This window comes from Panthera uncia (genome assembly GCF_023721935.1).
Source record: "Panthera uncia isolate 11264 chromosome A3 unlocalized genomic scaffold, Puncia_PCG_1.0 HiC_scaffold_12, whole genome shotgun sequence".
Classification (NCBI taxonomy): Eukaryota; Metazoa; Chordata; class Mammalia; order Carnivora; family Felidae; genus Panthera; species Panthera uncia.
In genome coordinates, this window is record NW_026057579.1 from 35,236,257 (window position 1) to 35,259,467 (window position 23,211).

General features: G+C 45.5%; 1 protein-coding gene across 2 annotated transcripts in view; it reads right to left on the reverse strand.

Annotated features, from left to right (window-relative positions):
* Positions 1–15,928, reverse strand: part of RNF144A (ring finger protein 144A) — a 107,330-nt gene extending 91,402 nt beyond the window's left edge. The window contains exon 1 of one of the 2 annotated variants that reach the window (XM_049652595.1): positions 13,838–15,928. The gene's annotated coding sequence lies outside the window, so the exon portion shown is untranslated. The remainder of the gene's footprint in view (positions 1–13,837) is intronic. The other variant, XM_049652597.1, reaches the window with a different exon arrangement.
* Positions 15,929–23,211: the final 7,283 nt, after the last annotated feature.

Genomic DNA, 23,211 nt, shown 5'->3' on the forward strand with positions numbered 1-23,211 from the left:
CCTCTTGTGGTTGGTGATCCTCTTGTGGTTGGTGCTCCTCTGGCGGTATTGCTCCTCTTGTGGTTGGTGATCCTCTTATGGTTGGTGCTCCTCTGAAGGTGGTGCTCCTCTTGCGGTTCGTGTTCCTCTGGCGGTGATGCTCCTCTGGCGGTGGTGCTCCTCTTGTGGTCGGTGCTCCTCTTGTGGTCAGTGTTCCTCTTGTGGTCTGTGCTCCTCTGGCGGTGATGCTCCTCTGGCGGTGGTACTCCTCTTGTGGTTGGTGCTCCTCTGGCAGTGGTGCTCCTCTTGTGGTTGGTGTTCCTCTGGCGGTGATGCTCCTCTTGTGGTCGATGCTCCTCTTGTGGTCGGTGCTCCTCTTGTGGTCGGTGCTCCTCTGGCGGTGGTGCTCCTCTTGTAGTCGGTGATCCTCTGGCAGTGGTGTTCCTCTGGTCTAGGCCTCTTCATGAGATCTCCAACAGCTCTGCCCACAACTGGTGACACGGGCCAGTCAGCGGGTGAGGCATATGAGACTCCAGCTCCCAAAGGGACGGTCCTCAAATGCACACCTGCCAACCACGTGCAGGCTGCGGGCCCTGGGCGGGGGGTGGGGGGGGGAGATGACCTACAAGGAGGAATCTAGTTCAAAGACTGGGGAAGGGGTGTGCGAAAGAAGGGCATGTCTGTTACTTAAAAGGAAGCATTTGCAGAGTCGGTTCTTGGGAGTTCTCTAGGTCTCAGATGATGCCCAGAAGCACAGCGTCAGTCTTGGAGCTTAGAGAAACCACGGTGTTATTTAATCCCATGAGCACCAGCGCACGCACACAGGCACACAGAGCTGCTGGGAGAACACGGGGACAAACAACACAGGGGCACCGCTCCGCCCACAGACCCCACGGCGCCCTATGCACCAGCGCGTGGAACCAGGACCCCCGATGCCACAGAGGACAGCCGGCGGGACCGGCCTCCCCTGGACAATCACCACACCGAGCTCCTGCCCCCCCGGGACGGTCGTGCTCACGGCCACACTTTGCACACACTCCACACAAGGGGACACGAAAGGGAACCTGTATCACTGCTGCTCATTCTTTGGGCAAACACTCAACAAAATGCATCCTGACCTCCAGGCGTCCTCTGAAAGCCCAGCACGCGCAAGGCCTTCCGCACGGAGTGCACGATGCAGTCACCGCTGAGGAAATCCGTGGCCACGGGGCCCAAGAATGAAGGTTACGACAGAAGCAGGTACAGAGGACAGAGAAGGGGCTTCTGCATCAGATTTGCGCCGGCACAAGCTTCCTGAAGACCCCTGACTGAGGGGAGGGAGTATCCGGTGAAAAAGCACCCAGCCAGGTGGTCTCCGGGGCCCGGAGAGCACATGAGAGCGGCTGGTGGGGTTCAGATAAAGAGTTAGAACTTGGCCCCCGAGGCCCTGGGAGCCACTGATGGGAGTTCTGAACAGAGTCATCATGTTTGTCATTTTAGAGCAATTACTCCACAGCTTAGGGGCAGAGACTCCCAGTTAGAACTTCGCTGCAGACAAGTAATAATGTGGAAACAGCCTCCACATTTTCCGTGGCGTGTGGATGCAGTCAAAGCCGATCACGTAACGAGTAAGGGAGTGGACTGCACAACACCGAGCCTTCCAGAAGTGACGTGCTGAGTGGGGGCTGAACAGCGCCCCCAGATGCCATAGATTAAAACAGAGCATCTCGGGGCGCCTGGGTGGCTCCATCGGTGGGGCGGCCGACTCTTGATTTCGGCTCAGGTCACGATCTCACGGTTCTTGAGTTCGAGCCCCACGTGGGGCTCTGTACTGACAGCACGGAACCTGCTTGGGATTCTCTCTCTCCCTCTGTCTCTGTCCCTTCCCTGCTCAGGCTCTCTCTCTCATTCTCTCTCTCTCTCAAGATAAATAAATAAACATTAAAAAAAAACAACAGAGCATCTCTGAGGATCCACCTGGAGGCAAGAGTGAAATGGAAAGAATCCGTGTGTGAGATTCAGCCGACCTAGACCCCACACCCAACTGCCAACTGGATTCCTGAGCTCCCGCCCTGCAAGCCTGCATACTACACCTGCCGGGCGGCCACAGGGGTGGGTGAAATGGTGTGCACACGGGGGCAGGGAAAGCGCCAGAGACACACGAACGAAGGACAGCGGGAACGCGGGGAGCCAGGGGCCGCCCGCAACCATCCAGGCACATACCGTGCTCCAGACGCCAAGGACAAGGGGCGATTATGGAAGGTGTCATCCTCAGCGACTTGACAGGAAAACCAATGTTTCTGACTGCGTGTCTTCCCTCGGGAAAACAGAAACTAGGAATTTGCCAGCCGGCAGCCAAGACTCCTTGGTGTCAGACACGACTCTCTGTGAATCAGAGCCCCCTTAACCTGTAATCTGGGCTATTTTGGAACACCCCATAAGCCTGAAAAAGTTCTGGAGGGATCACCTCGTTGTCAAAGGTCTCAGAGGGCCCCCAGCCACGTGGTATTTTTATAGCTGTACGGATTTTGTACTCACTCCGAATTTAACTAGTATTTAAGTGTGCTGATTATAGCTGCAAACACACTGCTTATTCCAGCGTGCGGTTGGAGAGGAGGACGGGGAAGAAGCTTTGGAAATTTACAGCACAGAAATAGCATGTGGTCTGTCTGCTGGAAAGAATCGATCCCTCTGTGACCAGCAGTGAGAAGACTAGCAGGGGCCTGAAGCAAACAAAAGGCAGAGAAGAGACGAGTCTTTTTGTCACCATGGCCCTGTTACGGGACACTGGACAGGCGTCTCCCTGGTCTGGCAGACCCCTGAGGAAGCTCGCAGCAGACCCAGGGCTGGGACTAAGGAGACACAGCAAGTCTTGGCTGGAAAACTGGGGTCACCCAGGCCAAAGGCCCGGATCCACAGGAGATCTGGGTCTGAAGAAGCAACTCAACTCAAAGTGGACATGTGTAAATCACGTCCTACTCGGCTTCACGTGGGGTAGCAACTCTCCCGGGTTGTGGAAACGAGCAGGCAGTTGCAGAGAACCCAGAAGGGGCCGGGAAGAACTGAACTCTGGTCCAGCTACCAACCAACCCGTGACTCCCTTGGTGCTTCCGGTGTCTCTTCCGCTGAAACGTAGGGGTGAAATGGAAAGGGTGTTTTGCGGGTTCTGCTGCTCCCTGGCTTTGCCTGGGGCCAAGGCGGGGAGGCCGTAGCTGGTGCGGGCTACAGGTGCCCCGAGCTTGTTCCGGTCAGAGCCTGCGCTGACTTTTATTTCTATTTATTTTTAAGACCTTGGACTTCCATGAGACTTAACTTGAAGAAAGAGGCCACTGCACCATCACCTCCCCAAAATAATTTTGGAAACCGCTGTCCGCAGAGCTCCCTGACTTCCTCTGAGCTGAACGTTCTACAATTCTACATCCAGACACATAGGTGTGGCCAGACAATGAAACATCAGGAGAAAAGGCACATCTGATGTGGCCCTGACAGGGTCTGGTGTAATGCCACAGACACCTAATAAACACACCTGATCACGAAACCCTGTGTCCCAGAATCTCAAGTCACTGACGAAAACGTGAGCCAAAGAGGTGTCTTCTAAAGAAATACATCCCGTTGGCCTTTTCTTTCATGGGGGGTAATGGGGCGAGTCTCCTTACCCATGTTGATATACTATAGAAAATAAAAGTCAAATGAGATTGTAGAATCCAAACATCTACACTACCTTGTTGATAGTAACTAATTTTAACAGTGATGTTCTTTCTGTATGCTTGTATGACGTAAGAAGGAGCCGCTCTACTCACATACAGGTTAAATCCGGATCATTCATCTAGTGCACACTGACTAACAATATGTCTTTATGCTCATACTTGTTGCACACACTTCACTGACAATCTACACAGAAGTCATGGAAACCTTGCCATCAGGGAAGGGTTTCGCACCCTCTGGGATGCTCCCGATACTGACATGGGCATAGGACTCAAGAGGCCATACCTTTAGTAGCAACAAAGATGCAATGACTGTAACACAAAAATGAGAAACAGCTATGCCTCTCAATATAATGAATTCGATTCTATAAAGGTCCTTCACGTTGGAATATAAAGTCCCCCACCGAAAAGCGTGGCTGGCATATAAGCCTCTAAGTCAATCACAGTGTGATTGGCCAAGCTGTTGTGTATTTTAAAAACTGAGGATTGAAGAGATTTGCCTTAAGCTGTATGTATAACATGTGGTAAAATTTCAGTCGTATCCACTAAGAGAAGGGAAATAGAATGTGTAACTGCCAAATCATAAAAGGGAAAAAATGCAGTAAGAACACAAAGAAATGTGCCCTTAAAAAAAAGAAAGAAAGGAAATAGTATAAAAATACTTTGGGAGAAAATAAGCCAAAGATATTAAAGATCCTACGAAATAAATGGATTATACTGGACAGCCAAAAGGAAGAAAAATGATAAAACCGCATCATAAAATGGGAGAGATACACATGAAACCTCATGGAACTGGAAAGACCGTAAATCAAATCACAGAGGAAGGTGATCCAGGAAAATGCTAACGAAAAGAAAACTATTGGAAAAATGAGAACTTAAAGCAAAAAGCAGAACTAGAAAAAAGAAGGTAACTATGTAACAGTAGAAGGTCCAATTCATCATGAGGCTACAGTGATTCTAAATTTGTATACACCAAACAGCTTCAAAATATGAAAAATAAAATTGACATGGTTACTGAAAAAATGGCAAAAATACCATCAGAGGGGAAATTCATTACATATTACTTAATATAATAAACATACAAAATTAGCAAGACCATGGAAGGTATAAAAAGCACTATTAACCTAAATTGAATAAACGTCAATCTCATCACCAACAAACTGAGAATTCACAAACTTCTCAAAACTACATAGAACATTTACAAAACCTGACATCACACACAGTCATAAAAAATGACTCCGCAAATTTCAAATAATGGTATCACACGGACCAGGTATCCTGACATTAAGGCAGTCAAGACAGACATCGATAAGGAAAAGAGTCCCCACGTCTGAAAACTGTAAAAGACTTATCAGTAACTCATGGGTTTAGAAGAAAGTACAGAACTTTAAAAAAATGTAGGACTAAACAACAATAAGAATGTTTTTTAAGAAAACCTAGGAGACACCATTAAAGCAGTATTGAGAGGGAAATTCATCATCTTAAATGCTTCTATTAAAAAAGAAGTCTAGGGGCATCTGGATAGTTCAGTCAGTTGAGCATCTGACTCTTGATTTCCACTCGGGTCATGATCCTAGGGTCGTGGGACCAAGAGGCACCATGTAAGTTTCGACCTTCAGCATGGAGCCTGCTTAAGATATTCTCTCTCTGTCTCTCCCTCTCCCTCTCCCTCTCCCTCTCTCCATCTCTCTCTCTCACTCTCTCCCCCTCTCCTCTGCTCATGTGCTCTCTCTAAAATAAAAAAAATTTAAAAAAATAAAGAAAAACAGTCTAAAAATTATAGAACTGTCTGTAGCTTAAGAAGTTAGGTAAGAACTACAGAATAAACACAGACTAGAAAGAAAGACCAGTTACAGATAAAAACAAAAATAAATAAAACACAAAGTAAAGTTAAAATAAAGAGAGGCAACAAAATCAACAGTATTTTTCTTTGAAAATAGTAATAAAACATATACTCTTTGGCAAGTCGGTCAAGGAAAAAAAACGACATGGCCCCAACAAACTATATTTGTGATGAAACACAGCCAGCAGAGACTTAAAATTAAATGAATAGTGTTATGCTAATTTTAACTTGAAATATAGGGGATGTAAATACACACTAAAACCTTGGTTTGCGAGCATAATTCGTTCTGGAAACATGCTTGTAATCCACAGCACTCGCATATCAAAGGGAATTAACTGTGAGAACCGTTGGCTCAGTTGTGATCGCATGGTGTTCGGCATCATGTACTACTCGTATTGTAAGACCTCGTTGGTTTATTTATCAAATTAAAAGTTATTAAAAGTATTGCTTGTCTTGCAGAAAAATCGCAGAACAAGTTACTCTCAATCCAAGGTTTTACTGTACTCCTAGAAAAATATAATTTAAGAAAATTGGCTCAAAAAGAAAGAGTTCAAATAATTTTATAAGCCTTGAAAAAAACTGAAGCGATAGAAATCCTCCAACAAGAAAAGGACTAGGTTCTTGTTTGCAGCTGAGTACTACCAAAATTTCAAGAGCAGATAACTCAAATCACATACAAAATCCTGCAAGGAATAGGGACAAAAGGAAAAAAAAAAAAAAACTCTTTCTAAATCAGACATAAGCAGTTAAAGTAAGGAAAAATATAGGCAAACTCATTTATGAGTAAAGAAAAAAAAATTTAAACAAAGTTAAGACCAAACAGAATCCAGATGTGTATCAGAATTGTATTTAGGGGAGAAAAACCATAAAGTTGAACAAGCTAGATTTATCGTAGGAGTACAAAAGAGTTTGCCGTTGGAATAATTCATGTAACATAACATAGTAGGAGGAAAACAGTGGAAGCCATATGGCCATCTTAATAGATGCAGAACAGCCTTTGATAAAACTCAACATGCGTTTATGATTAAAAACATAAAACACAACTGTACAAAACAGAAACATAAGGGAACTTCCTTAACCTAATAAGGAACATGAAAAAGAAAAAGCGACAGCAATATCATTCTTAATTAAATTAGAATATTCCTTATAAAAATCAGGAACAGGGAAAGGACATCTTCCATTACTTCAACACAACACTGTATTAAAAGCCCAAACTCGGGCACCTGGGTGGCTCGGTCGGTTGAGCGTCTGACTTCAGCTCAGGTCATGATCTCGTAGTTTGTGGGTTCGAGCCCCGTGTCGGATTCTGTGCTGACAGCTCAGAGCCTGGAGTCTGCTTTGGATTCTGTGAGTGTCTCTCTCTCTCTCTCTCTCTCTCTCTCTCTCTCTCTGCCCCCTCCCCTGCTCATGCTCTCGCTCTCGCTCTCCCTCTCAAAATAAATAACTAAGCACATAAATAAACATTAAAAAATAAAAAACTCAAAATCAGAGATAAGATCCTCGATGGATTCAGAAAACCCATTGTTGGCTCACTATCAATCGATTTAAATAGAACACGGATGGTTTAGCAGAGCTGGTGGCCAGGTCTCTGAATGGAAATCCAAGTAACATCTACACCCTCCCCTCACCTCCATGTCCACGGCCAGAGACCCAGCTCTAGGCTACAGAAGATTCAACTCCAATGCCAGCTCTTAACATCCATGATTCTGTGACCCTTGGTATAGAGCACATCCTTGTGTCCTGTCTTATAACAGAGCAAAAATCTTCCTCAGACCATGCACTTTTGATTTAGTCTCTATTTTACTGGAAACTTTTTGATTCCTTTAAAAAAAAAAAAGTATTGTGAAATGCTTTCTCCAGGCTAGCACCCCCTTCAAAGATTATGAAATATGATTTTCCCCATCTTGAAGCAATTTATACACAAAACATCCTGTTTCTTCTTAATCCTCACATTCGCTCTCTTACGCATACAGTGGGGAAATCACAGAATGCTCTTTCTTCCGATTTTTCGAAACCTCATATTGCATTTGATTTTCTTGCTGGGGCAGGGTGATAAGGTTACGTTCTTTGGTGTTCACTCCAAAATGGACGTGGAACTCAAAATGGACAAGGGGGATCCAGAACAAAATCACACAGTACTGCGTGGTCACCTTGCATGGCCTCACTTCCAGGGACAGATGCCCAAAGCCCACTGGTACCCCTCCTGTCGTTCACCAACCCTGTCCATTCACGGTCTTAACAGTGACGGTCCTAACCTGTGCAAATAATTCATCAGATTTCAATACAGATGGCCCCTCTCATGGCTGGGTGCGGTGACCAACGGGACTCGGGAAATCTTCGGACACCCACAAAGCACCAGTTCAAGATCAATTTTGCATATACGGACATATCCGAGAACAGATGGTATGTCTAAAAATGGAACTCGCTTTTTTGTACTTCTTCCACACGTATGCCAAAAATCACATAATCATAAAATAAAAACTAGTGTTAGTGATCCACCAACAATTTAATCGGTGGATTTCCTCAAAAAAACAAAAAACAAAAAAACAAAAAAACACCTGCTCTGCACAAGAATGAGCTATCAAGACATCTATCATTCAAGGTCCAATTTCCGGGAAGTACGTCAAAACAGTACACTAAAGCTACAGAAATATCTTAATTGTACTCATTACTTTCTCTTAGAGGCACCCCGTTTAAACCAACACATTCAGGAAGAATTGAAAAAATATAAATTTTATGGGGTGCCTGGGTGGCTCAGTCGGTTGAGCGTCCGACTTCGGCTCAGGTCACGATCTCAGGCCGTGAGTTCGAGCCCGGCATCGGGCTCTGTGCTGACAACTCAGAGCCTGGAGCCTACTTCAGATTCTGTGTCTCCCTCTCTCTCTACTCCTCCCCCACTCATGCTCTGTCTCTCTCTGTCTCCGAAATAAATAAACATTAAAAAAAATTTTTTTTTTTTAAATATAAATTTTAGGGGCGCCTGGGTGGCGCAGTCGGTTAAGCGTCCGACTTCAGCCAGGTCACGATCTCGCGATCCGTGAGTTCGAGCCCCGCGTCAGGCTCTGGGCTGATGGCTCGGAGCCTGGAGCCTGTTTCCGATTCTGTGTCTCCCTCTCTCTCTGCCCCTCCCCCGTTCATGCTCTGTCTCTCTCTGTCCCAAAAATAAATAAAAAACGTTGGAAAAAAAAAATTAAAAAAAAAATATATATATATATAAATTTTAATGTACCTTTCATACAAAATATGTTAGTGCACTGTTTTATTATAACAGGGCTTCATTGTATGTTTGTCCATATTATTTGTGTATTTAGTGTGTTCCAATAACTGAAGAGACAAAGACCATTTTCACTGCCAAACCAATCAGCCCATCAGACTTCCTTCCTATCAGAAAACGTTTCACCTTATTATTCAATTCAAGTGAATGTGTTGATAGACAGACACTTTATACAACACTAGAAACAAATTATGGGACACACTCATAAAATCAATTATTAAAATCAGTACAGTCAGAATGAAAATGAGATTAAGGCAACTGAATTATGTTATCCCTTTTGTAATAAATTATAATGACCTGATACTAATGGTTTCCTCATTGATATTTAATCAAGCAGTGTTAAATGTAGCTAAGATCGTTAAGTTATTTACGCAACCCTAAGGACAGCAGAAGGCATGATGTTTCTTTGGTAACTGTGTATGCAGGAGTCTGTGAGCTCTGTTGTTAGGCTTTTAGGAATGACCAAAAAAAGTACTGTATTTTTAAAACCGGGGGTGGGGGGTGGGGGGTGGGGGAAGTCCCTTAATTTTGTTAGGTCACATGATCAAATGTTTCTTTTTGACTCTTGGCTGCTTCCAATCTTGCCTTCATATTGGAAGCACAACAGCCTCCAGTGAATCTGTCCGAAGCGTTTTTTTTTTTTTTAAATCCCATCACTACCAGGGCGCCTGGGTGGCTCGGTCAGTGAAGTGTCTGACTCTTGATTTCAGCTCAGGTCATGATCTCCATGATCTCACCGTTCATGAGATCAAGCCCCTGGTCGGGCTCTGCACGGACAACACAGAATCTGCTTGGCATTCTCTCTCTCTCTCTCTCTCTCTCTCTCTCTGCCCCTCCCCCACTCTCAAAAATAAATAAATAAACTTTAAAATAAATACATAAATAAATCTTACCACTATCTTTCATTTTTATGGTTCTCCATCAACCACAGGATAGATTCTACCTCCAAATATTCAGGGCCCAGCACACGTGGCTCCTGGCACCTCTTCCTCTCATCTCTGCTCCTGTCGTCTCCCGTGGCAGGACAGCTCATGGAGTCTCAGCGGCCAGGGGACCTTCCTGTCCTCGGCAACCCCTCCTCTTCGCCTGGGCTTTGCTCTGTCCTGAGCTCAGGACACTGTTGACATTAGTCACAGAAAAACACACAAGCAGAATCTCCCCCCTTCCTCCCCTCCCGGCCCCCTCACCTGGCCCTGCTCGGGAAGGGATGCTCACAGGATGTCTGCCGGTGACCCGTCCAGAGAAACCTGCTGTCCCAGGGCCACGTTCCCTCTCTTCCGACCCCTAGAGCCCACTGCCGCCAGAACCCGGCACGGGCAAGCTCACGGTGCTTACAGAGGACGCGCCCAAGGCCCTGCAGAGGCCCACAAGGCAGCGAGCACACACGAAAAGTGACCCAAAGCTCTCAAACCAACAAAAAAAGGAACAAAAAATAAACACAAAGCAACTGCCACTACGATGAACGTGGAAAATGTGGTTGTGATGATTTATTCTAACAGCCTTCAGCCACAGCATCTCCGAGCAGCATCTTTAACTGTTTCCCTTTCTAAAAATATCGCTCGCCTAACCACCTCAGCCACTCTGAAACCCAAGCGAAGCAAAGCAGGGTATTGATATTTTCGATTCTAGTTAGCGTTTTAAACGACCTTTGCCTTAAAGCTTCACTAGCCAAGAGCAGAGGTGACTGAGCCGAGCCTCACGGCTGCAGCCAATGCTCGGCCAAGGCCGAGTCGGAGTTTTTCTCAGCCCGAGACATCTTTTCTCGCCAATGACATTCTCCACTTGAAGAAAAAAAACCAAACACCAAAACAGAATTAGCTTTCAGATTTAGCGTCTGCAGTCACAGAAGTGTGAACGGGGGGTGGTTTATGGTCCATGAAGACTGTTTCTCTTTATAAATCCTAAACATTTAAAAAGATCTTTTGCTCGTGCTGGAATGTCATTTTCTGGTATTTTGGCCTCTTCCACATGAAATCTTTTGTGACTATGAAGCCGGTTCACAGCTCCTGGAATTTGCTGGAACGTCCTGGGAGGTGGGTGTGGGCAGGGAAAAAGGCCCCGCGCCTCCAGGCCTTACAGTGCATTTTCTCGGGGGAGCCCTCCTGTCTCCCTTACACCTGACACTCTCCAGACCTCTGGGCCAGGAAAGATGTAAGAACCCCAGAAGGTTAAAGTTGAGGTTAAAAAAAAGAAAAGGCCAGCAAGCACACAGCCTCCAAGGCATGTGAAGGAGACGATGGCAAATCTCAACGTCCGCATTTCCTCCTTGCCAGGGTGAGGAGGGCCCCAGACCCCCCTCGGGCCCAGCAGAGCCCTGTGCTCCTGGCAACACATTCCCAAGACCGCCCCGGGGCGGTGTGGGCAGCACTGGTTTGTGGTTTGGGGTTCAGCAGGATGCCTCAGGCAGGCTCTCTGGTCAGACAGTGAGAGGCCAGGGTGGGTAACCAGGAGCCGGGCGGGAGGGAGGAACGAGGGACTTTAGGTACCTGCAGGGGCCCCATGGTCCCCAGTGCCCTGCCCAGCCCCACCCCACCACCTGTGTCTCTCAACCACTCCCAGCCGCTCCCGAAGGGGACAGTGCTGGCCCTCCTCTAGGCCTTCCCTGCCCAGCGTCTGGCCCCGGCCCCCTCCCTCCCCCTCCCGCACACGCTGTCACAACTCAGGCCGCCCCTCTCGCTTTGCCCCCTGGGCTGGGCCAAACCAGAATTCAGCTCCTGGCCCCCGGGGCGCCTTCCATGCCCCAGCCAGCTGGCTAAAGAAACACACAAGCACACTGATGGGGGAGGAGGAGGGTCTCGAGTCAGGTGCGCGCTTCCTCCTGCTACCACGTGACCACTCTTTCTAGGCGGCTTTTCACTCCTCGCCCCGTCTCCCCAAACTCGCAATCCCCCCCCCCCCGCCCGGGGCACTCTCTCGGCTGGCCACCGGGTTTCCCATTTCACGAACCCGAGGGCCACCTCCCGGGCACCCGCGCGTGTGTCGTCAGCCCCACTCCCCACCCCGAACTTGTCCTCGGCCCCTCCCCCACCCCTAACTGTCTGCACTCCTCCTCCAGCAAGCCTGTAGTGCAAGATGCGCCTCCCACCTGCTCAAGAAATGAGGTCAGCAAGGTCCTTCCAGCACTCCCAGTTTTTCAGTCTCTACTGAACCGCCGCCCATGGCACAAGAGCCAACGCTTCCAACTGAAAGTTGACTCTCTTGGCCTTATTTACCCCGCCGGACACCACCCCCGATTCCGCTCCCTCTGCAGCCGAGCGAGCGGCCCAGAACAGCTGTCAGCATCTGTCTCCCGGTCCTCCCCTCGGGCCTTCTCTCCGCAACCACTCCAATGGCGCTTTTGGGCCCACAGCCACCAGACCTCCGTGTTGCTCCCAGAGCCACCAGTGAGCGACCAGCACGGTGCCGACCCCAGAGACTTCTCAGCCCTCCCCTCACCTGCGCCATCAGCTCAGAACCCCCCGCTTCTGAGATGATTCCATGGGGCTTCCAGGATGCCACGCTCTTGGTCTCCCCCTGGTCTCTGGTTGTCCCCCCTTGGTCTCCTTTGCCGTCTCTTCCTCTCCGCCTGCTCCTCCGACAGCTGGAATGTCCCAGGGCCCAGTCCTCAAAACTCTCCTCTCGCTGGGATCTCATCCGATCTTACTCCCCTAAACACCAACCAACCACAGGTCCAAGACTCCCACTACACCCCAGCCGGATCACCGGCCTCCACCATCGGATCTGTACGGACCTGTCCACTCAGCATCTGTCTTACAACCTCTCCACACGCTCAGAACCGAACTTCTACTCTTTTCGTGACCCAACTTCCTCTACCTGCGGACGTCCCCGTTTCCATGGGTGACAGGTCCGTCTAGTGACCAGCTAAAACCCTCAACACACTTACAGACTTGCCCCTTCCTCTCACACCCCACACCCATTCCGCCAGGACATCTTAAGGACCCTGTCTTCAAACTGTATCCAGAACGTGACCACTTTTCGCCCCTTCCACTGCTACCATAGAGCAAGCCACCATTGTCTCGTCTGAACGACTCTAATGGATTTCTCTATTGGCCTCTCAACGGTCACCTGGTCTACCCCCATCTTCCACCCCTACCTCCCATATGGACACAGAGGCCAGAATGAACCTATGAAAATGCAATGCAGATCCTGTCCGTCCCCTGCTTAACACCCTGCACTGATTTCCCATCATAAAACCTAGAATTCCCCAACAGCCTGCGATGCTAGACGTGGTCAGCTTCCTGTTCAGCCTCCCGACCACCCCCCAAACTCACTTGTGACTGCTGGGTTTTCCTCCAGCCACCCTGCCTCCTTGGTGTCTCTCCAGCACGCCAGTGGGTCTCTGCACCCACTTGTTCTTCTAACTGCAATGCTCTTGTCCCAGACACTAAGTGGTTAGTTAGCACAACTCCTTAAATCCACGTTCAGATGTCAACTTTCTAATGAGCCCTTCCTGACCAACCCCCTTTCAAACTGCAACCTCCTCCACCCTCCAAAACTTGGTCTACTTTTTCTTCTCTCCACAACATTCATGCCTTGTAATGAAACATACAATTTCCTTCTTCACACTGGCGGCTGTCTGTGGTCTGTCTGTTCCCGTCCCCACCCCCATCCTCCACTCACACCCCCACTCAACTAGAAGCTCCCTGAAAGCAGGGGCTTGTGTCTGTTGAGTTCACTGTGTGTCCTGAGTGAGAACAGCACCAGGCACAACCCTTGGTTCTCGATGAGTTAATCAATCGGTGAGACCTTTGATACATCTTCTGAACCGGTTTCCTCGTCTACAAAGCGAGACGAGCAATATGGACCCCACGGGTTGTTACAAGCAGTAAATGAGGGCCCATGTGTAAATCTTCATAAAGTACTAATTACTATAATAGCTTAACATAATATGTTGAGAACCATCCTCAAAATTAACAATTGTACTAGGCAATTGTTTCCATGGTGCAGCTTAAGAGGTATGGAGAAATCCACCCAGGCAGGGCTATAGTCTTTCTGGTGGCTGAGGTTCCGCTAAGAAGACATAAATGAAGGTTTTCATTTTTCCAAATTCAAAATTACCTCCGAGAAGTCCTGGGGGAGGAAAGGAATGTCTTCTGGCCAAATCCTGGTGTCCTGCTACGCTCACGTGCACTCAGCTGGCCCCTCCCTTCGTGACCGGCCACCCTCACGGAAACGTGGGAGAAGGTCTCGGGCCCTGGGGTCCCTCCACACGTGGGGACCTGGAGCGGTCCACACTCAGCAGGGTGCTCGGCACCTGGGAAACGTGGGGACAGCACAGGAGCTCAGAGAGCAGGCTGCAAGGAGGAGGCAGAAAGGACACCACGCTGACTTCCAGCCTCCCCAGCACCAGCCTCTCAAATCCCCAAGCCCGGAGGGAAGGCTATTGATACGATTACTAGAAACTGTATCAGATCCAACATTTGGTAAGTATCCTGGTTCACTGGAGAGGTCTGTGGTATAAATAATTCCACCAAGGAGTTAACAGATAAATCCACCAACACAAGTAACTCTCAGATAACAAATCGTCCCCGATTCTCTCTTCTGTCCCCTCCTTTTCCGTTCACAGCCATTGGACTTCTCCTAATCGGATTCCTACAGGCAAAGGTTCAGGTCCACTGAAAAGCTTACAAATAAGACTATGTTGACTGTAATCCCTAAGGCAACCACTAAGAAAATAATTTTAAAATATGTAAAAAAATAAACAACTGAATTAAAACGGTATTCAAGAAACTATTCAGCATAAAAGAAAGCACACTAGAGGAATAAAAGAATACAAAGGATGTAAGACCCATAGGAAATAAAGAGCAAAATGGTAGGCATAAATTCTACCTTACTGGTAATTATGTAAGATGGTCTAAACACTTGAATCAAAAGGCTGAAACTGGTAGAATGGATTTTAAAAATGCGCCGTTAGAGAAGAGACACATTTTAGAAGAGCATCAAAAAGAATAAAATAGTTACAAATAAATTTATCAAAAGATATGTAAGGCTTGTACAGTGAAAACTACCAAAACATCATTGTAAGACTTCAAATACCTCAATAAATGGAAAGACATCAGTGCACATAGGCTAGAAAACAGTGAAGACAGCAATCCTCCCCAAAATGATCTTCAGATTCAAATGTAATCCCTATTCAAATCCGTTTCCCATTTTCTTTTCATTTTTTTTTTTCAAAATCGACAGGCTGATCCTAAAATTCCTATACAAATCCAAGAGACTCAAAATAGCCAAAAGAACCTTGAAAAAGGAAAGCAAAGTTGGAGGAGTTGCACTTCCCGATGTCAAAAAAAAAGCTACAGTAATCAAGATAGTGTGGTATTGGCATAAGAACATAGAGATCACTGGATTAAAACTGCCGGTTCAGAAATAAACCCATACATTCATGGGTTGACAAGAATTCCATGACGTTTTAAAGGGCAAATGACAGTCTTTTCAACAAACGGTGCTGACGTGCAAAAAATGAATCTCGACACAGACCTTATAACTTTCATAAAAAATTAACTCACAGTGGGTCAGACCTCAACATAAGAGCTGAAATTACAAAACTCTTAGAAAAAGATCATATAGGAGTAAATCCTTGTGACCTTTGATTAGGTACCAGTTTCTTAAATATATCACCAAAAGTGCAAACAATAAAATAAACAATAAATTTTAAAATTTCATGTGTCAAAAAACACCATCAATAAAGTAAAAAAAAAAACCAAAAAACAAAGAAGGGGAGAAAATACATACAAAACATATGTCTGACAGGGACCTAGTATCTAGATTATACAAAGAACTCATACAACTTAACAGTAAAAAGACAAATAACCCAAATCAAAAATGGGCAAAAAGTTTGAAAAGACATTTCTCCAAAAAAGCCGTTCAATGTCCAATAAGCACAAAAAAATGTCCAACATTCAATTAATACATATTTTGTATGTTGTCTGTATTATATACTGTATTGTTACACAAAGTGAGGTACAGAAGAGAAAATGTTGTTAAGAAAATCATAAGGAAGAGAAAACACATTGACTGTCCTGGACTGTATTTAGCAAAAGAAATCTACATATTAGTGGACCTGGGCAGTTCAAACCCATGTGATCCAAGGGCCAACTGTACTTTAAAATGATGAATTTTAACCTCAATGAAACTATCATTTAAAAAGAGGCGCACCTGGGTGGCTCAGTTGGTTAAGTGTCTGACTCCTGGTTTTGGCTCAGGTCATGATCTCAAGGTTCTTGAATTCAAGCCCCGCATCGGGCTCTGTGCTGGCAGCATGGAGCCTGCTGGGATTCTCTCTCCTCTCCCTGCCCCTTGCCCCCACCTCTCAAAATAAATAAACTTTAAAAAGGAAAGAAAGAAAGAAAGAAAGAAAGAAAGAAAGAAAGAAAGAAAGAGAGAAAGAAAAAGAAAAACATCAGGAGCACCTGGCTGGCTCAGTTGGTGGAGCATGTGACTCTTGATCTCAGGGTCATGAGTTCGAGCCCCATATTGGGTGTAGAGATTACTTATATAAACAAACTTTAAAAAACTGGAAAAAGTCTAAAAAGAGTAAGGCAAGATAACTCCTGAATTTCCCAAACTCTCTTTCCTCAAGTACAGTGTCTGCTCAGGAACTCAACACCAGCATCTGAACTTGGCTTATTTTTAGGCATCTCCGGTCAGGGAGCAAAGCACAAAATCAATTCCGTTTTTCTAGTCACTTCAAAGAGGGGCACAGAGAGCAGGCAACGTTTAAATCCGAGTAGACAGGAGATACATCCCGATGGATAAACCCACAGCTATTCCTTCCTCGCTGCTCTCTCCCATGACAAGATTTCCCAAATGCGATGTTCACGTCAGAGCGCCTGAGTCCAAAGCCTTCCATGTTAAGGCTGAGAGTTCGACCTGCCCCCAGCATCACCTGGCCCTTGCACAGAGCAAGCCTCTTGACCCGCAGAAAGCTACACCTCCTTGGTCCCAAGGCATCAAGATACGGGCTCCGGAAAACGTGATCCCATTGTTTGCAAGTCTACTGTCCACCTTTACTTGGCAATACATTCAGACGCTTCCAACAACGCACAATACAAGACAGTCTTCTGCTACCTGCTTCTGCACTTTTCCCAGGTTAGAAGAGCCAGGAAGTAGAATTATAATCTCCGGCAGGAAAGGAAAAGCTCTCCGCTCAGCTGGTGCGCTGGCAAAGGAGATTTTTCTAGCTGCCTTTTACAAAGATTTATAAAGGGAGGCTGCATGCAGAGCTCTCAACCCGGGGGGGTGCGCTGTGAGCCCACGTGGCTTGTGGGCTGTTCGCAGGTTGCAAACCGCCCCCCCCGACCCCACCTTTCCAGAGCCCCGCTGCCAGGGAGCTGCCGGCCCCTGCACTGCCCCGACACAACACAGGCAGGAATGAAAGAGCTGTAGCATCTCCTGCGGTGGCTTTCCTGTCCGTGTTGAGTAGGACTTGTGGCAGCCTCCAGCCGGGGTTCGATCACCCGGGTATCCAGCTCTCAGCAGTGCTCTGCCTACGAAGCTGCACAGAGAGTGAGTGGCCAGTCCCTATCCTGACACTTCCCCACAAGCCCTGCTACTGTTAGTGCACAGTTCTGCAGGGTACCAGGAACACACATACTGCAGTGTAGCCGAAACACCAATGGTAGCTACTCAGGGATCCACCTTTCCTGCCCTCCTACCAACTGCTGAGAACCCGTGTAGGAGTGATACAGAAATGGATGGCAGGTGGGGTGCCTGGCCGGCTCGGTCGGAGGACCGTGCGACTCTTGATCTCAGGGTCAGGAACTGGAGCCCCACCCTAGGTGTAGAGATTCCGAAAAAGAAAAACAAAACTTAAAAATTAAAATGGATGGGATACGAGTTTGCTCTGAAGGAGTTCAGACGTTGTGGGAATCTTTACGTCCATCCGTTACCCTTTGAATGCTTAACAAAGTTAACTGTGTTAGTGGTTGCCATTTGAAGTGCTTGTTGCTTGAACCAAATATGCTGTACTAAAGTATGGGATGAGGCTTCTCCTTTTGTAAGAGTACGCCCCTGTGGTAATTTCAATTTCATTAATTCTCTCCTTTATGTGAACACGGACGCTACATCGAATTATGAACAAAGGATTCGGTTGTTTGGGATAGCCTGAGAAAGCCAAACTGGCGCAAAAATATGCATTAAAGAGGTTACTCTACTCATTTATTTCTTTCACCAACTGTATGTCCGTCAATACATAAACGGGTCCTGTTAGCACGTATTTTTAAGATTCTTCTTCGTTAAATTAATTCACCAAAGAACAGTAGAATCACTAAAAAAAACGGGGCTAGGGATAAGCATTCAAAACCTTTAGAAATTTGATATATACGCATATGCATATATACACTTAGGTATTCTACATATACACACATATATACACTCGGATATACATAATGACATTCAGATATTAAACATATATACACTCAGATTTTACGTATGTACACGTATATACATACACTCAGGTATTATGTATATACACACACACACCTATATACGTACACTCAGGTATCATAATGACATTCATATATTACATATACATTCACATATTGTATTTGTACACATATGTACATACACTTAGATATTACATATATACATATACACACTCAGGTATCATACACACACACACACACACAAATATACACTCAGGTATCATACATAATGACATTCAGATAGTATATGTACATTCAGATATTATACACGTACACATACGTACGTACACTCAGATATTACATATATATATGTATGTATGTATATATATATATATATATATATATATATACATACATATATATATACATATACACACGCAGGTATTATATTCACACACATGCATACAGATGCACAGTCAGGTATTACATGTACATACATACATAGCAGATAAACACCGGGACGGCTGGAGCCTGCTGAGGGAGCACAGTGGTCGGGCACAGGGTGGCAGGGGGCCGGGATGAGCGTTGCGCCCAGCCCCATGCAGCAGCCCAGTGCAAGCACACAGCGGCAGACAACTGTGTTTTAGCCAAAGCTGGCTTTTGCCAGGTAACCAGGGAAGGAGGAGAAAGGACCACTTTCCAGAAGGAAAAGGAGTGTGGTCGTACGTAAGGGGGCAGCGAACACCAAGAAGGAAGCAGGGTCGCCGGTCACAGCAGGGATGAAGTATTCAGGTGCACGAGGATAGCTACCACGGGGGACGATGGTGATCCGAGCGGGCGCTAGGCGTCCCGGTGTCAGAACCACCAGGTACCACTCCGGCAACAGGCAGCTGCCGTAAGACAGAAGCCAAGATGACCTGAAAGGAGGGCTAGGGAGAAACAGGAACCTACTTTTCTTTATTTCTTTATTGACTTTAAACAGGATCCTACTTTTAGAATGATCTTCTGTGTAGACAGATACTGCAAATGCAGTAACAGGAAGGCAGACATGGGACTTGTTGGTAAAATCCTCAGTAGGCATGGAGGAGGGCCAGGGGGGTCAGCATAAGGCTCAAACAAGAGGGGATGGGGAGGAGAAAGTCTGATGCTCATGTTTCAAGGGAGCAGGGGATATTTAGGGAGGAAGAGGGGCAGTGGTCTAGAAGCAGCAAGGAGAAGAAAGAGGCATCGACCCCATCCTGATAAATGGGTTCGCTGACCCAGTAGCAGGTGCACATTGGCAAGAACACAGTCACTGCACAAGGGCTGCATTCACAGATGAGAAGACAGGTAACTATGTGGATACTCTGTGGTCTCCAAACAACTAGAGAAAGACTGGTCTTTCACAACTAGTGTTGGGACACAGGCTGCACGTGAGAAAAAAAATGGGCTGTGTCTCCTAACAATGCCTTGAGGTAAAACCACAACTTTACCAGCAAACCTCAAAAGTAAAGAAGTCATAAAGATCTAACTATAAAAATTGGGTTTCTATATGGTAAAAAAAATACCATAAGTCAAATAAGAAATAAGTGAAAAACGTGGCGTCGTTCCTGTTATATGTAATAAACAATTAACATCCCTAATTGACAAAGGAGAAAAAGGAGAAAAAATAACAATAGAAAACACTGCAACAGAAAAGCTGGAAAAGGATGTGAACAAATAGACAAAGAGAAACAACATGAATAAGTATTTGAAAAGATGCTGGATCTCACTCCTAATTAAAGAAATGGGGTGAAAAGATGCCATCAGAGCAGCAATGATTAAAAATGCAACATTGCTGGATAAAAACTCAATATTGTTGAGTGTGGTGTGAGAGGAACTTCCATTTATTTTTTTAGGAGTATGATAATGGGTGCCATTTGTAAAATAAATTAAAAACAGATCCAAATATACAACATGAGTACCTTTGACCCACACATGCCACCGTAAGCATTAATTCTATGGATAGACTGGCAAAAATATTCCCTATGTGTGTAAAAACATATTCTTGGTAGAATTATTTGCAAAAGCAAATACTGGAAATCTACTTAAATACTCATCAGGAGGGACAAGTTGAATAAATTATATTGTGTCATCCATACAAGTAAAGAATGAGCCAGACCTACAGGGGTTGGTATAAAAAGATGTCTACGACGTAATGGCAGATAATAGGACACAGTACAATTCTTACAATAATCCAATCTGTGAATATACATTTAAGTAAGACACTCACACATAAAGGTTCTAGAAAAACGTAAAAGAAGAAAAAAAACTTGCTGATAATCACTTTAGACTAAAAGGAATTTTACTCTTCATTTTTATTCCTTCTAAATTTTTTTTAATGTTTATTTATTATTGAGAGAGACAGAGACAGAATGCGACTGGGTTAGGGGCAGAGAGAGAGAGGGAGACACAGAATCCGAAGCAGGCTCCAGGCTCTGAGCTGTCAGCACAGCCCGACGCGGGGCTCCAACTCACAAGCTGTGAGATCATGACCTGAGCCGAAGTCGGACACTCAACCGACTGAGCCAACCAGGCGCCCCTTCATTTTATTTCTAATTGAACTGTTGCGTTTTTTTGTTCTTTGTTTTTTTTTTTTTTTTACTTTCTGCCTTTATAACTCTTATGTTTTTAGAGCTAAAGATTTTTGATGTATTACCCATGAGATAACACACATTGAAGGAAAATAATTAGTTTTCTTTGGCCTCACCAAAGACCATGTTAAGTACAACACATTGCAAGTCTGAATTAAAATCCCACAGAAAGACCCCACTGCTTTGCATTCTCGGGTCCCTGAAGCAAATTCTTGGTGTGAGGCTTGCTCTGACATCTGTGCGGAGAATAGTCAGTACAAGCTCAGGCTTCTCCTTGCTGTCTCTGTCTCCTCTGTCCCCCTCTTCGTGGCGAATGCACTTTCAGACTTGGTGTTAACAGGCTCGTGCTCACTTACCTACAACTCCGTCCACACACAGACACAAAAGGAACCCAAAGGCAATCCCTCTGCTTCTCCCCAATCTTTCCATTCCCAAGCTGAGAATTTCTTTTAGCTGCTGCCTAACGTGGAAGTTACTGTTCCCCAAATCAACACAGATCTATGCGTTTCGGCCTGTGCAGCCACAATGAGTGGAGGCTTTCGCATGTGCCATCTGTTTGACTTTATTATGAATAGAGGTCTTGTCCAGCTTCAAGAAAGCGATCTCTGTCTACGGGCATTGTCACTAATGGTCGTGCACGCTGGAGGACAGAGCGCCCCACAGGCATCCCTTTAGAGCTGTCCTGCACTGACTTACTCCACCGTTGTCTCCTCTGGGGGAAAATAAAATACATTCTCCAGTAATGGAGACATATGTGAAATTAGCTATGGAACAAATTCATTGGCTCATTGACTATCAATTAATTAAATGCGTTGTTGTTTTTTTTAATTCTCCTGTTGTCATAGAAGGCATTTGGCTAATTCCACCATCGTTCCTGATTCTGAGAAATGACTCATAAAAAGGAATTTGATTCTCAGCTTTAAACCTGCTTGCACAAAGGGCTGACCGATTTACCCGACTGGATACTGAATTAGGAACAAAATAAGAAGCTTGTTATAGTACAGGTGTTACTGCAGGGGAAAAAAAAAAATGGAATGATGACATAAAGCATACACCAACTTTAAAGAACTTAGAAAATAATTCCTTTGACTATGTAGTCTGAAAACAAATAAGGTAGATTTTATGTGCTGATAGGGGGAAAAAATCTCCAGATTAAGTAGAAAAAAGCAATATGCCGTATTTCCCATTTAAAAAGGGAGGTGAGGGGGGGCGGTGTGCAAGTATGTGTAAGAAATTGATAGGAGGCTAAAGGCCTAGGGCAGGAGAAAGAAGTGCTTTGCATTGTGAAAGTTCCTGTACTACTAGGCTTTTTAATTTTTAATGTACTATATATTTTTTATTGAAGTGAAATTCACGTAACAGAAAATTAACCATACTAAAGTGAATGATTCAGTGCCATTTACCACATTCCATCTGATTTCAAAACATGTCCATCATTCCAAAATAAAACACATTACCCACTAAACAGGTATTCTCCACTCCCCCTCTGCCCAGTTCCTCACAGCCAGCAATCGGCATTGCCTCCATGGTTTTACCTATTCTGGATCTTTCATAAAATTGGGATAACACAGTCAGTGACCATTTATAGCTGGCTTCTCTTGTAGTTCATTTTTTTTTTCAATATTTATTTTTGAGAGAGAAAGAAACAGAATGTGAGTGGGGGCGGGGCAGAGAGAAAAGGAGACACAAAATCTAAAGCAGACTCCGGGCTCCGAGGTGTCAGCACAGAGCCTGATGCGGGGCTGGAAGCCATGAACTGCGAGATCGTGACCTGAGCTGAAGTGGGACGCTTAACTGACTGAGCCACCCAGGCGCCCCTGTACTTCATTTTAAAACACTAACATTTAGGGGGAACCTGGGTGGCTCAGTCGGTTAAGCATCCAACTCTTAGTTTCGGCTTCAGGTCAAGATCTCACGGTTTGTGAGTTTGAGCTCCACATCGGGCTCTGTGCTGACAGCACGGAGCCTGCTTGGGATTTGCTCTCCCTCCCTCTCTCTCTGCCCCTCCCCCGCTCTCTTGCTCTGCCTCTCAAAATAAATAAATAAACGTTAAAATAAAATAAAATAAAATAAAATGTTCTGACATCTTTAAAAAAAAAAAAAGAAAAAAAACCCTAACATAAATCAAATATTTCCCGGAAATATCTTATCCAAGTCATTCACTGTCACTTTTTTTTTCAGAAATATTTGAAAAGCCTAATATCTGTAAACTCATTATATCACGCCCCAAAGATGACAGAGAAATGAAACGATCCCTGCAAAGATTATCCAGAGAAGCATTTTCTGCTCAGTAGTGCAAAAGTTATCAGTCAACCGGAAATTTTGAACACAAAACCTGTGCAGAATATCTTGCAAGGTGTCCTAAGTCGTTTAGAAGAAACAGAATGTTAGATTCAGAGCTGGAAGGGAATAGAGGGTTCATTAACTCTTACTCAGAGGTCAGAAAGTCGCAGCCCAG